Genomic DNA, 12,293 nt, shown 5'->3' with positions numbered 1-12,293 from the left:
AGCCTGGATAGCTCAGTCGGTAGAGCATCAGACTTTTAATCTGAGGGTCCAGGGTTCAAGTCCCTGTTCGGGCGTTGTGTTTAAAGCACGACTTTTAATTTCCACGTTCGTGCAGCCTGATAAAACACAAACTGACAAGGTCAGACCATCTTGCCTTCCTCAGAAAACGAACTGCTGAAAATCCACAGCTTGCAATCATGAGAGCTCGATTTCCACGAGCATAGTCGTTCCCTGTTTTACTATAGGTGTCCATATTTCTACCTCTGTTTATCTGATGGGCTGATTTTGCTGCTGCAAGTCCGACGACAAATCTGATCATTTTGCCTCTTGTTTGTGATTTGCCCAAGGGAGGAAATATTGAGCGCCCGTATTGAGCGTCTCAATTCATTTTAACTTTTACATACATTGGCTTGATTGCTCCTCAATCTTTCACAATCAATCTTTGTACAAATTATGCTCGTCATTGAAATTGCAAGGCCCTTATCATTGTGGTGGATCTGTGAGGCTCACTCTCCAACGCCAGGATATTCTTCTTCAGGAGATGATCCTCAACTGAATGAATTGTTCTCGATGGCTTATGAAAATGTTCCATACATCTGACGCCTTGTACACTCCCGCATGTAGCGCAGGACCCCTTGAGGTAAAGAGCAGCGTTATGTTCGAAATTTGATGTTGTTTTGAACATGTCTACCAGTTTTTATTGATGTGTGAACTTCAACTCACGAACTATTATCCTCCTTGTCACTCAGTTGCTACACATCATTCAGAAAAATGCTGGGAATTATGTTACTTGCTTCGAAAGTAGATTATGTCACGCACATTGAACTGCAGTTGCCATAGTTGTGCCCACTCACTTAATCTGTCTATGTGCCATTGGTTACTTATCACTGCCATTTGTAGCATTACAGCAGCACCACCACCGTGTCCACATGATAACTGAATATGAAACACTCTGTGATGGTTGATTGAAGCCAGTAATAAATATGATGAAGTGTAGGTCCCTGCATTTCTCACAATTCATGCCGCTGCTCACAAATGAGCCGATTGTCGAATGGAGCCTATTTCTTCTGTCAATCTTGCAGGTGGAAACCATTCTGTGACAGCAATGCGCTGTGCAGGCGAGTGCACGACAGAAGGTATTACAAAGCCTGGAGGGGGGAGCGATTCGTATCAGACAGTGATGTTCGCAGATTGGGTATGCTGTGTTAGAGCCTGGATAGCTCAGTCGGTAGAGCATCAGACTTTTAATCTGAGGGTCCAGGGTTCAAGTCCCTGTTCGGGCGTTGTGTTTAAAGCACGACTTTTAATTTCCACGTTCGTGCAGCCTGATAAAACACAAACTGACAAGGTCAGACCATCTTGCCTTCCTCAGAAAACGAACTGCTGAAAATCCACAGCTTGCAATCATGAGAGCTCGATTTCCACGAGCATAGTCGTTCCCTGTTTTACTTTCGGTGTCCATATTTCTACCTCTGTTTATCTGATGGGCTGATTTTGCTGCTGCAAGTCCGACGACAAATCTGATCATTTTGCCTCTTGTTTGTGATTTGCCCAAGGGAGGAAATATTGAGCGCCCGTATTGAGCGTCTCAATTCATTTTAACTTTTACATACATTGGCTTGATTGCTCGTCAATCTTTCACAATCAATCTTTGTACAAATTAAGCTCGTCATTGAAATTGCAAGGCCCTTATCATTGTGGTGGATCTGTGAGGCTCACTCTCCAACGCCAGGATATTCTTCGTCAGGAGATGATCCTCAACTGAATGAAGTGTTCTCGATGGCTTATGAAAATGTTCCATACATCTGACGCCTTGTACACTCCCGCATGTAGCGCAGGACCCCTTGAGGTAAAGAGCAGTGTTATGTTCGAAATTTGATGTTGTTTTGAACATGTCTACCAGTTTTTATTGATGTGTGAACTTCAACTCACGAACTATTATCCTCCTTGTCACTCAGTTGCTTCACATCATTCAGAAAAATGCTGGGAATTATGTTACTTGCTTCGAAAGTAGATTATGTCACGCACATTGAACTGCAGTTGCCATAGTTGTGCCCACTCACTTAATCTGTCTATGTGCCATTGGTTACTTATCACTGCCATTTGTAGCATTACAGCAGCACCACCACCGTGTCCACATGACAACTGAATATGAAAAACTCTGTGATGGTTGATTGAAGCCAGTAATAAATATGATGAAGTGTAGGTCCCTGCATTTCTCACAATTCATGCCGCTGCTCACAAATGAGCCGATTGTCGAATGGAGCCTATTTCATCTGTCAATCTTGCAGGTGGAAACCATTCTGTGACAGCAATGCGCTGTGCAGGCGAGTGCACGACAGAAGGTATTGCAAAGCCTGGAGGGGGGAGCGATTCGTATCAGACAGTGATGTTCGCAGATTGGGTATGCTAAGTTTGAGCCTGGATAGCTCAGTCGGTAGAGCATCAGACTTTTAATCTGAGGGTCCAGGGTTCAAGTCCCTGTTCGGGCGTTGTGTTTAAAGCACGACTTTTAATTTCCACGTTCGTGCAGCCTGATAAAACACAAACTGACAAGGTCAGACCATCTTGCCTTCCTCAGAAAACGAACTGCTGAAAATCCACAGCTTGCAATCATGAGAGCTCGATTTCCACGAGCATAGTCGTTCCCTGTTTTACTTTCGGTGTCCATATTTCTACCTCTGTTTATCTGATGGGCTGATTTTGCTGCTGCAAGTCCGACGACAAATCTGATCATTTTGCCTCTTGTTTGTGATTTGCCCAAGGGAGGAAATATTGAGCGCCCGTATTGAGCGTCTCAATTCATTTTAACTTTTACATACATTGGCTTGATTGCTCGTCAATCTTTCACAATCAATCTTTGTACAAATTAAGCTCGTCATTGAAATTGCAAGGCCCTTATCATTGTGGTGGATCTGTGAGGCTCACTCTCCAACGCCAGGATATTCTTCGTCAGGAGATGATCCTCAACTGAATGAAGTGTTCTCGATGGCTTATGAAAATGTTCCATACATCTGACGCCTTGTACACTCCCGCATGTAGCGCAGGACCCCTTGAGGTAAAGAGCAGTGTTATGTTCGAAATTTGATGTTGTTTTGAACATGTCTACCAGTTTTTATTGATGTGTGAACTTCAACTCACGAACTATTATCCTCCTTGTCACTCAGTTGCTTCACATCATTCAGAAAAATGCTGGGAATTATGTTACTTGCTTCGAAAGTAGATTATGTCACGCACATTGAACTGCAGTTGCCATAGTTGTGCCCACTCACTTAATCTGTCTATGTGCCATTGGTTACTTATCACTGCCATTTGTAGCATTACAGCAGCACCACCACCGTGTCCACATGACAACTGAATATGAAAAACTCTGTGATGGTTGATTGAAGCCAGTAATAAATATGATGAAGTGTAGGTCCCTGCATTTCTCACAATTCATGCCGCTGCTCACAAATGAGCCGATTGTCGAATGGAGCCTATTTCATCTGTCAATCTTGCAGGTGGAAACCATTCTGTGACAGCAATGCGCTGTGCAGGCGAGTGCACGACAGAAGGTATTGCAAAGCCTGGAGGGGGGAGCGATTCGTATCAGACAGTGATGTTCGCAGATTGGGTATGCTAAGTTTGAGCCTGGATAGCTCAGTCGGTAGAGCATCAGACTTTTAATCTGAGGGTCCAGGGTTCAAGTCCCTGTTCGGGCGTTGTGTTTAAAGCACGACTTTTAATTTCCACGTTCGTGCAGCCTGATAAAACACAAACTGACAAGGTCAGACCATCTTGCCTTCCTCAGAAAACGATCTGCTGAAAATCCACAGCTTGCAATCATGAGAGCTCGATTTCCACGAGCACAGTCGTTCCCTGTTTTACTATAGCTGTCCATATTTCTACCTCTGTTTATCTGATGGGCTGATTTTGCTGCTGCAAGTCCGACGACAAATCTGATCATTTTGCCTGTTGTTTGTGATTTGCCCAAGGGAGGAAATATTGAGCGCCCGTATTGAGCGTCTCAATTCATTTTAACTTTTACATACATTGGCTTGATTGCTCCTCAATCTTTCACAATCAATCTTTGTACAAATTATGCTCGTCATTGAAATTGCAAGGCCCTTATCATTGTGGTGGATCTGTGAGGCTCACTCTCCAACGCCAGGATATTCTTCGTCAGGAGATGATCCTCAACTGAATGAAGTGTTCTCGATGGCTTATGAAAATGTTCCATACATCTGACGCCTTGTACACTCCCGCATGTAGCGCAGGACCCCTTGAGGTAAAGAGCAGCGTTATGTTCGAAATTTGATGTTGTTTTGAACATGTCTACCAGTTTTTATTGATGTGTGAACTTCAACTCACGAACTATTATCCTCCTTGTCACTCAGTTGCTTCACATCATTTAGAAAAATGCTGGGAATTATGTTACTTGCTTCGAAAGTAGATTATGTCACGCACATTGAACTGCAGTTGCCATAGTTGTGCCCACTCACTTAATCTGTCTATGTGCCATTGGTTACTTATCACTGCCATTTGTCGCATTACAGCAGCACCACCACAGTGTCCACATGACAACTGAATATGAAAAACTCTGTGATGGTTGATTGAAGCCAGTAATAAATATGATGAAGTGTAGGTCCCTGCATTTCTCACAATTCATGCCGCTGCTCACAAATGAGCCGTTTGTCGAATGGAGCCTATTTCGTCTGTCCATCTTGCAGGTGGAAACCATTCTGTGACAGCAATGCGCTGTGCAGGCGAGTGCACGACAGAAGGTATTGCAAAGCCTGGAGGGGGGAGCGATTCGTATCAGACAGTGATGTTCGCAGATTGGGTGCGTTGCATTAGAGCCTGGATAGCTCAGTCGGTAGAGCATCAGACTTTTAATCTGAGGGTCCAGGGTTCAAGTCCCTGTTCGGGCGTTGTGTTTAAAGCACGACTTTTAATTTCCACGTTCGTGCAGCCTGATAAAACACAAACTGACAAGGTCAGACCATCTTGCCTTCCTCAGAAAACGATCTGCTGAAAATCCACAGCTTGCAATCATGAGAGCTCGATTTCCACGAGCATAGTCGTTCCCTGTTTTACTATAGGTGTCCATATTTCTACCTCTGTTTATCTGATGGGCTGATTTTGCTGCTGCAAGTCCGACGACAAATCTGATCATTTTGCCTCTTGTTTGTGATTTGCCCAAGGGAGGAAATATTGAGCGCCCGTATTGAGAATCTCAATTCATTTTTACTTTTACATACATTGGCTTGATTGCTCGTCAATCTTTCACAATCAATCTTTGTACAAATTATGCTCGTCATTGAAATTGCAAGGCCCTTATCATTGTGGTGGATCTGTGAGGCTCACTCTCCAACGCCAGGATATTCTTCGTCAGGAGATGATCCTCAACTGAATGAAGTGTTCTCGATGGCTTATGAAAATGTTCCATACATCTGACGCCTTGTACACTCCCGCATGTAGCGCAGGACCCCTTGAGGTAAAGAGCAGCGTTATGTTCGAAATTTGATGTTGTTTTGAACATGTCTACCAGTTTTTATTGATGTGTGAACTTCAACTCACGAACTATTATCCTCCTTGTCACTCAGTTGCTTCACATCATTTAGAAAAATGCTGGGAATTATGTTACTTGCTTCGAAAGTAGATTATGTCACGCACATTGAACTGCAGTTGCCATAGTTGTGCCCACTCACTTAATCTGTCTATGTGCCATTGGTTACTTATCACTGCCATTTGTCGCATTACAGCAGCACCACCACAGTGTCCACATGACAACTGAATATGAAAAACTCTGTGATGGTTGATTGAAGCCAGTAATAAATATGATGAAGTGTAGGTCCCTGCATTTCTCACAATTCATGCCGCTGCTCACAAATGAGCCGATTGTCGAATGGAGCCTATTTCTTCTGTCAATCTTGCAGGTGGAAACCATTCTGTGACAGCAATGCGCTGTGCAGGCGAGTGCACGACAGAAGGTATTGCAAAGCCTGGAGGGGGGAGCGATTCGTATCAGACAGTGATGTTCGCAGATTGGGTATGCTGCGTTAGAGCCTGGATAGCTCAGTCGGTAGAGCATCAGACTTTGAATCTGAGGGTCCAGGGTTCAAGTCCCTGTTCGGGCGTTGTGTTTAAAGCATGACTTTTAATTTCCACGTTCGTGCAGCCTGATAAAACACAAACTGACAAGGTCAGACCATCTTGCCTTCCTCAGAAAACGATCTGCTGAAAATCCACAGCTTGCAATCATGACAGCTCGATTTCCACGAGCATAGTCGTTCCCTGTTTTACTATAGGTGTCCATATTTCTACCTCTGTTTATCTGATGGGCTGATTTTGCTGCTGCAAGTCCGACGACAAATCTGATCATTTTGCCTGTTGTTTGTGATTTGCCCAAGGGAGGAAATATTGAGCGCCCGTATTGAGCGTCTCAATTCATTTTTACTTTTACATACATTGGCTTGATTGCTCGTCAATCTTTCACAATCAATCGTTGTACAAATTATGCTCGTCATTGAAATTGCAAGGCCCTTATCATTGTGGTGGATCTGTGAGGCTCACTCTCCAACGCCAGGATATTCTTCGTCAGGAGATGATCCTCAACTGAATGAAGTGTTCTCGATGGCTTATGAAAATGTTCCATACATCTGACGCCTTGTACACTCCCGCATGTAGCGCAGGACCCCTTGAGGTAAAGAGCAGCGTTATGTTCGAAATTTGATGTTGTTTTGAACATGTCTACCAGTTTTTATTGATGTGTGAACTTCAACTCACGAACTATTATCCTCCTTGTCACTCAGTTGCTTCACATCATTTAGAAAAATGCTGGGAATTATGTTACTTGCTTCGAAAGTAGATTATGTCACGCACATTGAACTGCAGTTGCCATAGTTGTGCCCACTCACTTAATCTGTCTATGTGCCATTGGTTACTTATCACTGCCATTTGTCGCATTACAGCAGCACCACCACCGTGTCCACATGACAACTGAATATGAAAAACTCTGTGATGGTTGATTGAAGCCAGTAATAAATATGATGAAGTGTAGGTCCCTGCATTTCTCACAATTCATGCCGCTGCTCACAAATGAGCCGATTGTCGAATGGAGCCTATTTCTTCTGTCAATCTTGCAGGTGGAAACCATTCTGTGACAGCAATGCGCTGTGCAGGCGAGTGCACGACAGAAGGTATTGCAAAGCCTGGAGGGGGGAGCGATTCGTATCAGACAGTGATGTTCGCAGATTGGGTATGCTGTGTTAGAGCCTGGATAGCTCAGTCGGTAGAGCATCAGACTTTGAATCTGAGGGTCCAGGGTTCAAGTCCCTGTTCGGGCGTTGTTTTTAAAACATGACTTTTAATTTCCACGTTCGTGCAGCCTGATAAAACACAAACTGACAAGGTCAGACCATCTTGCCTTCCTCAGAAAACGATCTGCTGAAAATCCACAGCTTGCAATCATGACAGCTCGATTTCCACGAGCATAGTCGTTCCCTGTTTTACTATAGGTGTCCATATTTCTACCTCTGTTTATCTGATGGGCTGATTTTGCTGCTGCAAGTCCGACGACAAATCTGATCATTTTGCCTGTTGTTTGTGATTTGCCCAAGGGAGGAAATATTGAGCGCCCGTATTGAGCGTCTCAATTCATTTTTACTTTTACATACATTGGCTTGATTGCTCGTCAATCTTTCACAATCAATCGTTGTACAAATTATGCTCGTCATTGAAATTGCAAGGCCCTTATCATTGTGGTGGATCTGTGAGGCTCACTCTCCAACGCCAGGATATTCTTCGTCAGGAGATGATCCTCAACTGAATGAAGTGTTCTCGATGGCTTATGAAAATGTTCCATACATCTGACGCCTTGTACACTCCCGCATGTAGCGCAGGACCCCTTGAGGTAAAGAGCAGCGTTATGTTCGAAATTTGATGTTGTTTTGAACATGTCTACCAGTTTTTATTGATGTGTGAACTTCAACTCACGAACTATTATCCTCCTTGTCACTCAGTTGCTACACATCATTCAGAAAAATGCTGGGAATTATGTTACTTGCTTCGAAAGTAGATTATGTCACGCACATTGAACTGCAGTTGCCATAGTTGTGCCCACTCACTTAATCTGTCTATGTGCCATTGGTTACTTATCACTGCCATTTGTAGCATTACAGCAGCACCACCACCGTGTCCACATGATAACTGAATATGAAACACTCTGTGATGGTTGATTGAAGCCAGTAATAAATATGATGAAGTGTAGGTCCCTGCATTTCTCACAATTCATGCCGCTGCTCACAAATGAGCCGATTGTCGAATGGAGCCTATTTCTTCTGTCAATCTTGCAGGTGGAAACCATTCTGTGACAGCAATGCGCTGTGCAGGCGAGTGCACGACAGAAGGTATTGCAAAGCCTGGAGGGGGGAGCGATTCGTATCAGACAGTGATGTTCGCAGATTGGGTATGCTGTGTTCGAGCCTGGATAGCTCAGTCGGTAGAGCATCAGACTTTTAATCTGAGGGTCCAGGGTTCAAGTCCCTGTTCGGGCGTTGTGTTTAAAGCACGACTTTTAATTTCCACGTTCGTGCAGCCTGATAAAACACAAACTGACAAGGTCAGACCATCTTGCCTTCCTCAGAAAACGATCTGCTGAAAATCCACAGCTTGCAATCATGAGAGCTCGATTTCCACGAGCATAGTCGTTCCCTGTTTTACTATAGGTGTCCATATTTCTACCTCTGTTTATCTGATGGGCTGATTTTGCTGCTGCAAGTCCGACGACAAATCTGATCATTTTGCCTCTTGTTTGTGATTTGCCCAAGGGAGGAAATATTGAGCGCCCGTATTGAGCGTCTCAATTCATTTTAACTTTTACATACATTGGCTTGATTGCTCCTCAATCTTTCACAATCAATCTTTGTACAAATTATGCTCGTCATTGAAATTGCAAGGCCCTTATCATTGTGGTGGATCTGTGAGGCTCACTCTCCAACGCCAGGATATTTTTCTTCAGGAGATGATCCTCAACTGAATGAATTGTTCTCGATGGCTTATGAAAATGTTCCATACATCTGACGCCTTGTACACTCCCGCATGTAGCGCAGGACCCCTTGAGGTAAAGAGCAGCGTTATGTTCGAAATTTGATGTTGTTTTGAACATGTCTACCAGTTTTTATTGATGTGTGAACTTCAACTCACGAACTATTATCCTCCTTGTCACTCAGTTGCTACACATCATTCAGAAAAATGCTGGGAATTATGTTACTTGCTTCGAAAGTAGATTATGTCACGCACATTGAACTGCAGTTGCCATAGTTGTGCCCACTCACTTAATCTGTCTATGTGCCATTGGTTACTTATCACTGCCATTTGTAGCATTACAGCAGCACCACCACCGTGTCCACATGATAACTGAATATGAAACACTCTGTGATGGTTGATTGAAGCCAGTAATAAATATGATGAAGTGTAGGTCCCTGCATTTCTCACAATTCATGCCGCTGCTCACAAATGAGCCGATTGTCGAATGGAGCCTATTTCTTCTGTCAATCTTGCAGGTGGAAACCATTCTGTGACAGCAATGCGCTGTGCAGGCGAGTGCACGACAGAAGGTATTACAAAGCCTGGAGGGGGGAGCGATTCGTATCAGACAGTGATGTTCGCAGATTGGGTATGCTGTGTTAGAGCCTGGATAGCTCAGTCGGTAGAGCATCAGACTTTTAATCTGAGGGTCCAGGGTTCAAGTCCCTGTTCGGGCGTTGTGTTTAAAGCACGACTTTTAATTTCCACGTTCGTGCAGCCTGATAAAACACAAACTGACAAGGTCAGACCATCTTGCCTTCCTCAGAAAACGAACTGCTGAAAATCCACAGCTTGCAATCATGAGAGCTCGATTTCCACGAGCATAGTCGTTCCCTGTTTTACTATAGGTGTCCATATTTCTACCTCTGTTTATCTGATGGGCTGATTTTGCTGCTGCAAGTCCGACGACAAATCTGATCATTTTGCCTGTTGTTTGTGATTTGCCCAAGGGAGGAAATATTGAGCGCCCGTATTGAGCGTCTCAATTCATTTTTACTTTTACATACATTGGCTTGATTGCTCGTCAATCTTTCACAATCAATCTTTGTACAAATTATGCTCGTCATTGAAATTGCAAGGCCCTTATCATTGTGGTGGATCTGTGAGGCTCACTCTCCAACGCCAGGATATTCTTCGTCAGGAGATGATCCTCAACTGAATGAAGTGTTCTCGATGGCTTATGAAAATGTTCCATACATCTGACGCCTTGTACACTCCCGCATGTAGCGCAGGACCCCTTGAGGTAAAGAGCAGCGTTATGTTCGAAATTTGATGTTGTTTTGAACATGTCTACCAGTTTTTATTGATGTGTGAACTTCAACTCACGAACTATTATCCTCCTTGTCACTCAGTTGCTTCACATCATTTAGAAAAATGCTGGGAATTATGTTACTTGCTTCGAAAGTAGATTATGTCACGCACATTGAACTGCAGTTGCCATAGTTGTGCCCACTCACTTAATCTGTCTATGTGCCATTGGTTACTTATCACTGCCATTTGTCGCATTACAGCAGCACCACCACAGTGTCCACATGACAACTGAATATGAAAAACTCTGTGATGGTTGATTGAAGCCAGTAATAAATATGATGAAGTGTAGGTCCCTGCATTTCTCACAATTCAGGCCGCTGCTCACAAATGAGCCGATTGTCGAATGGAGCCTATTTCTTCTGTCATTCTTGCAGGTGGAAACCATTCTGTGACAGCAATGCGCTGTGCAGGCGAGTGCACGACAGAAGGTATTGCAAAGCCTGGAGGGGGGAGCGATTCGTATCAGACAGTGATGTTCGCAGATTGGGTGCGTTGCGTTAGAGCCTGGATAGCTCAGTCGGTAGAGCATCAGACTTTTAATCTGAGGGTCCAGGGTTCAAGTCCCTGTTCGGGCGTTGTGTTTAAAGCATGACTTTTAATTTCCACGTTCGTGCAGCCTGATAAAACACAAACTGACAAGGTCAGACCATCTTGCCTTCCTCAGAAAACGAACTGCTGAAAATCCACAGCTTGCAATCATGAGAGCTCGATTTCCACGAGCATAGTCGTTCCCTGTTTTACTATAGGTGTCCATATTTCTACCTCTGTTTATCTGATGGGCTGATTTTGCTGCTGCAAGTCCGACGACAAATCTGATCATTTTGCCTGTTGTTTGTGATTTGCCCAAGGGAGGAAATATTGAGCGCCCGTATTGAGCGTCTCAAATCATTTTTACTTTTACATACATTGGCTTGATTGCTCCTCAATCTTTCACAATCAATCTTTGTACAAATTATGCTCGTCATTGAAATTGCAAGGCCCTTATCATTGTGGTGGATCTGTGAGGCTCACTCTCCAACGCCAGGATATTCTTCGTCAGGAGATGATCCTCAACTGAATGAAGTGTTCTCGATGGCTTATGAAAATGTTCCATACATCTGACGCCTTGTACACTCCCGCATGTAGCGCAGGACCCCTTGAGGTAAAGAGCAGCGTTATGTTCGAAATTTGATGTTGTTTTGAACATGTCTACCAGTTTTTATTGATGTGTGAACTTCAACTCACGAACTATTATCCTCCTTGTCACTCAGTTGCTTCACATCATTCAGAAAAATGCTGGGAATTATGTTACTTGCTTCGAAAGTAGATTATGTCACGCACATTGAACTGCAGTTGCCATAGTTGTGCCCACTCACTTAATCTGTCTATGTGCCATTGGTTACTTATCACTGCCATTTGTAGCATTACAGCAGCACCACCACAGTGTCCACATGACAACTGAATATGAAAAACTCTGTGATGGTTGATTGAAGCCAGTAATAAATATGATGAAGTGTAGGTCCCTGCATTTCTCACAATTCATGCCGCTGCTCACAAATGAGCCGATTGTCGAATGGAGCCTATTTCTTCTGTCAATCTTGCAGGTGGAAACCATTCTGTGACAGCAATGCGCTGTGCAGGCGAGTGCACGACAGAAGGTATTGCAAAGCCTGGAGGGGGGAGCGATTCGTATCAGACAGTGATGTTCGCAGATTGGGTGCGTTGCGTTAGAGCCTGGATAGCTCAGTCGGTAGAGCATCAGACTTTTAATCTGAGGGTCCAGGGTTCAAGTCCCTGTTCGGGCGTTGTGTTTAAAGCATGACTTTTAATTTCCACGTTCGTGCAGCCTGATAAAACACAAACTGACAAGGTCAGACCATCTTGCCTTCCTCAGAAAACGAACTGCTGAAAATCCACAGCTTGCAATCATGAGA

General features: G+C 43.9%; 11 non-coding genes across 11 annotated transcripts; all 11 read left to right on the top strand.

Moving 5' to 3' along the window:
- Position 1: 1 nt before the first annotated feature.
- On the top strand, positions 2–74 carry trnak-uuu (transfer RNA lysine (anticodon UUU)). The gene has a single exon. It is a non-coding gene; the product is annotated as a tRNA-Lys (tRNA).
- Positions 75–1,210: 1,136 nt separating this feature from the next.
- Positions 1,211–1,283, top strand: trnak-uuu (transfer RNA lysine (anticodon UUU)). Its single transcript has one exon. It is a non-coding gene; the product is annotated as a tRNA-Lys (tRNA).
- A 1,136-nt stretch (positions 1,284–2,419) lies between these two features.
- Positions 2,420–2,492, top strand: trnak-uuu (transfer RNA lysine (anticodon UUU)). The gene has a single exon. It is a non-coding gene; the product is annotated as a tRNA-Lys (tRNA).
- A 1,136-nt stretch (positions 2,493–3,628) lies between these two features.
- On the top strand, positions 3,629–3,701 carry trnak-uuu (transfer RNA lysine (anticodon UUU)). Its single transcript has one exon. It is a non-coding gene; the product is annotated as a tRNA-Lys (tRNA).
- A 1,136-nt stretch (positions 3,702–4,837) lies between these two features.
- On the top strand, positions 4,838–4,910 carry trnak-uuu (transfer RNA lysine (anticodon UUU)). Its single transcript has one exon. It is a non-coding gene; the product is annotated as a tRNA-Lys (tRNA).
- Positions 4,911–6,046: 1,136 nt separating this feature from the next.
- trnaq-uug (transfer RNA glutamine (anticodon UUG)) lies at positions 6,047–6,119 on the top strand. Its single transcript has one exon. It is a non-coding gene; the product is annotated as a tRNA-Gln (tRNA).
- Positions 6,120–7,255: 1,136 nt separating this feature from the next.
- trnaq-uug (transfer RNA glutamine (anticodon UUG)) lies at positions 7,256–7,328 on the top strand. The gene has a single exon. It is a non-coding gene; the product is annotated as a tRNA-Gln (tRNA).
- A 1,136-nt stretch (positions 7,329–8,464) lies between these two features.
- On the top strand, positions 8,465–8,537 carry trnak-uuu (transfer RNA lysine (anticodon UUU)). Its single transcript has one exon. It is a non-coding gene; the product is annotated as a tRNA-Lys (tRNA).
- A 1,136-nt stretch (positions 8,538–9,673) lies between these two features.
- trnak-uuu (transfer RNA lysine (anticodon UUU)) lies at positions 9,674–9,746 on the top strand. The gene has a single exon. It is a non-coding gene; the product is annotated as a tRNA-Lys (tRNA).
- A 1,136-nt stretch (positions 9,747–10,882) lies between these two features.
- trnak-uuu (transfer RNA lysine (anticodon UUU)) lies at positions 10,883–10,955 on the top strand. Its single transcript has one exon. It is a non-coding gene; the product is annotated as a tRNA-Lys (tRNA).
- A 1,136-nt stretch (positions 10,956–12,091) lies between these two features.
- Positions 12,092–12,164, top strand: trnak-uuu (transfer RNA lysine (anticodon UUU)). Its single transcript has one exon. It is a non-coding gene; the product is annotated as a tRNA-Lys (tRNA).
- Positions 12,165–12,293: the final 129 nt, after the last annotated feature.

This window comes from Pristiophorus japonicus, chromosome 3, assembly GCF_044704955.1.
Source record: "Pristiophorus japonicus isolate sPriJap1 chromosome 3, sPriJap1.hap1, whole genome shotgun sequence".
Classification (NCBI taxonomy): Eukaryota; Metazoa; Chordata; class Chondrichthyes; family Pristiophoridae; genus Pristiophorus; species Pristiophorus japonicus.
This window is presented reverse-complemented; position numbering and strand designations above follow the sequence as displayed.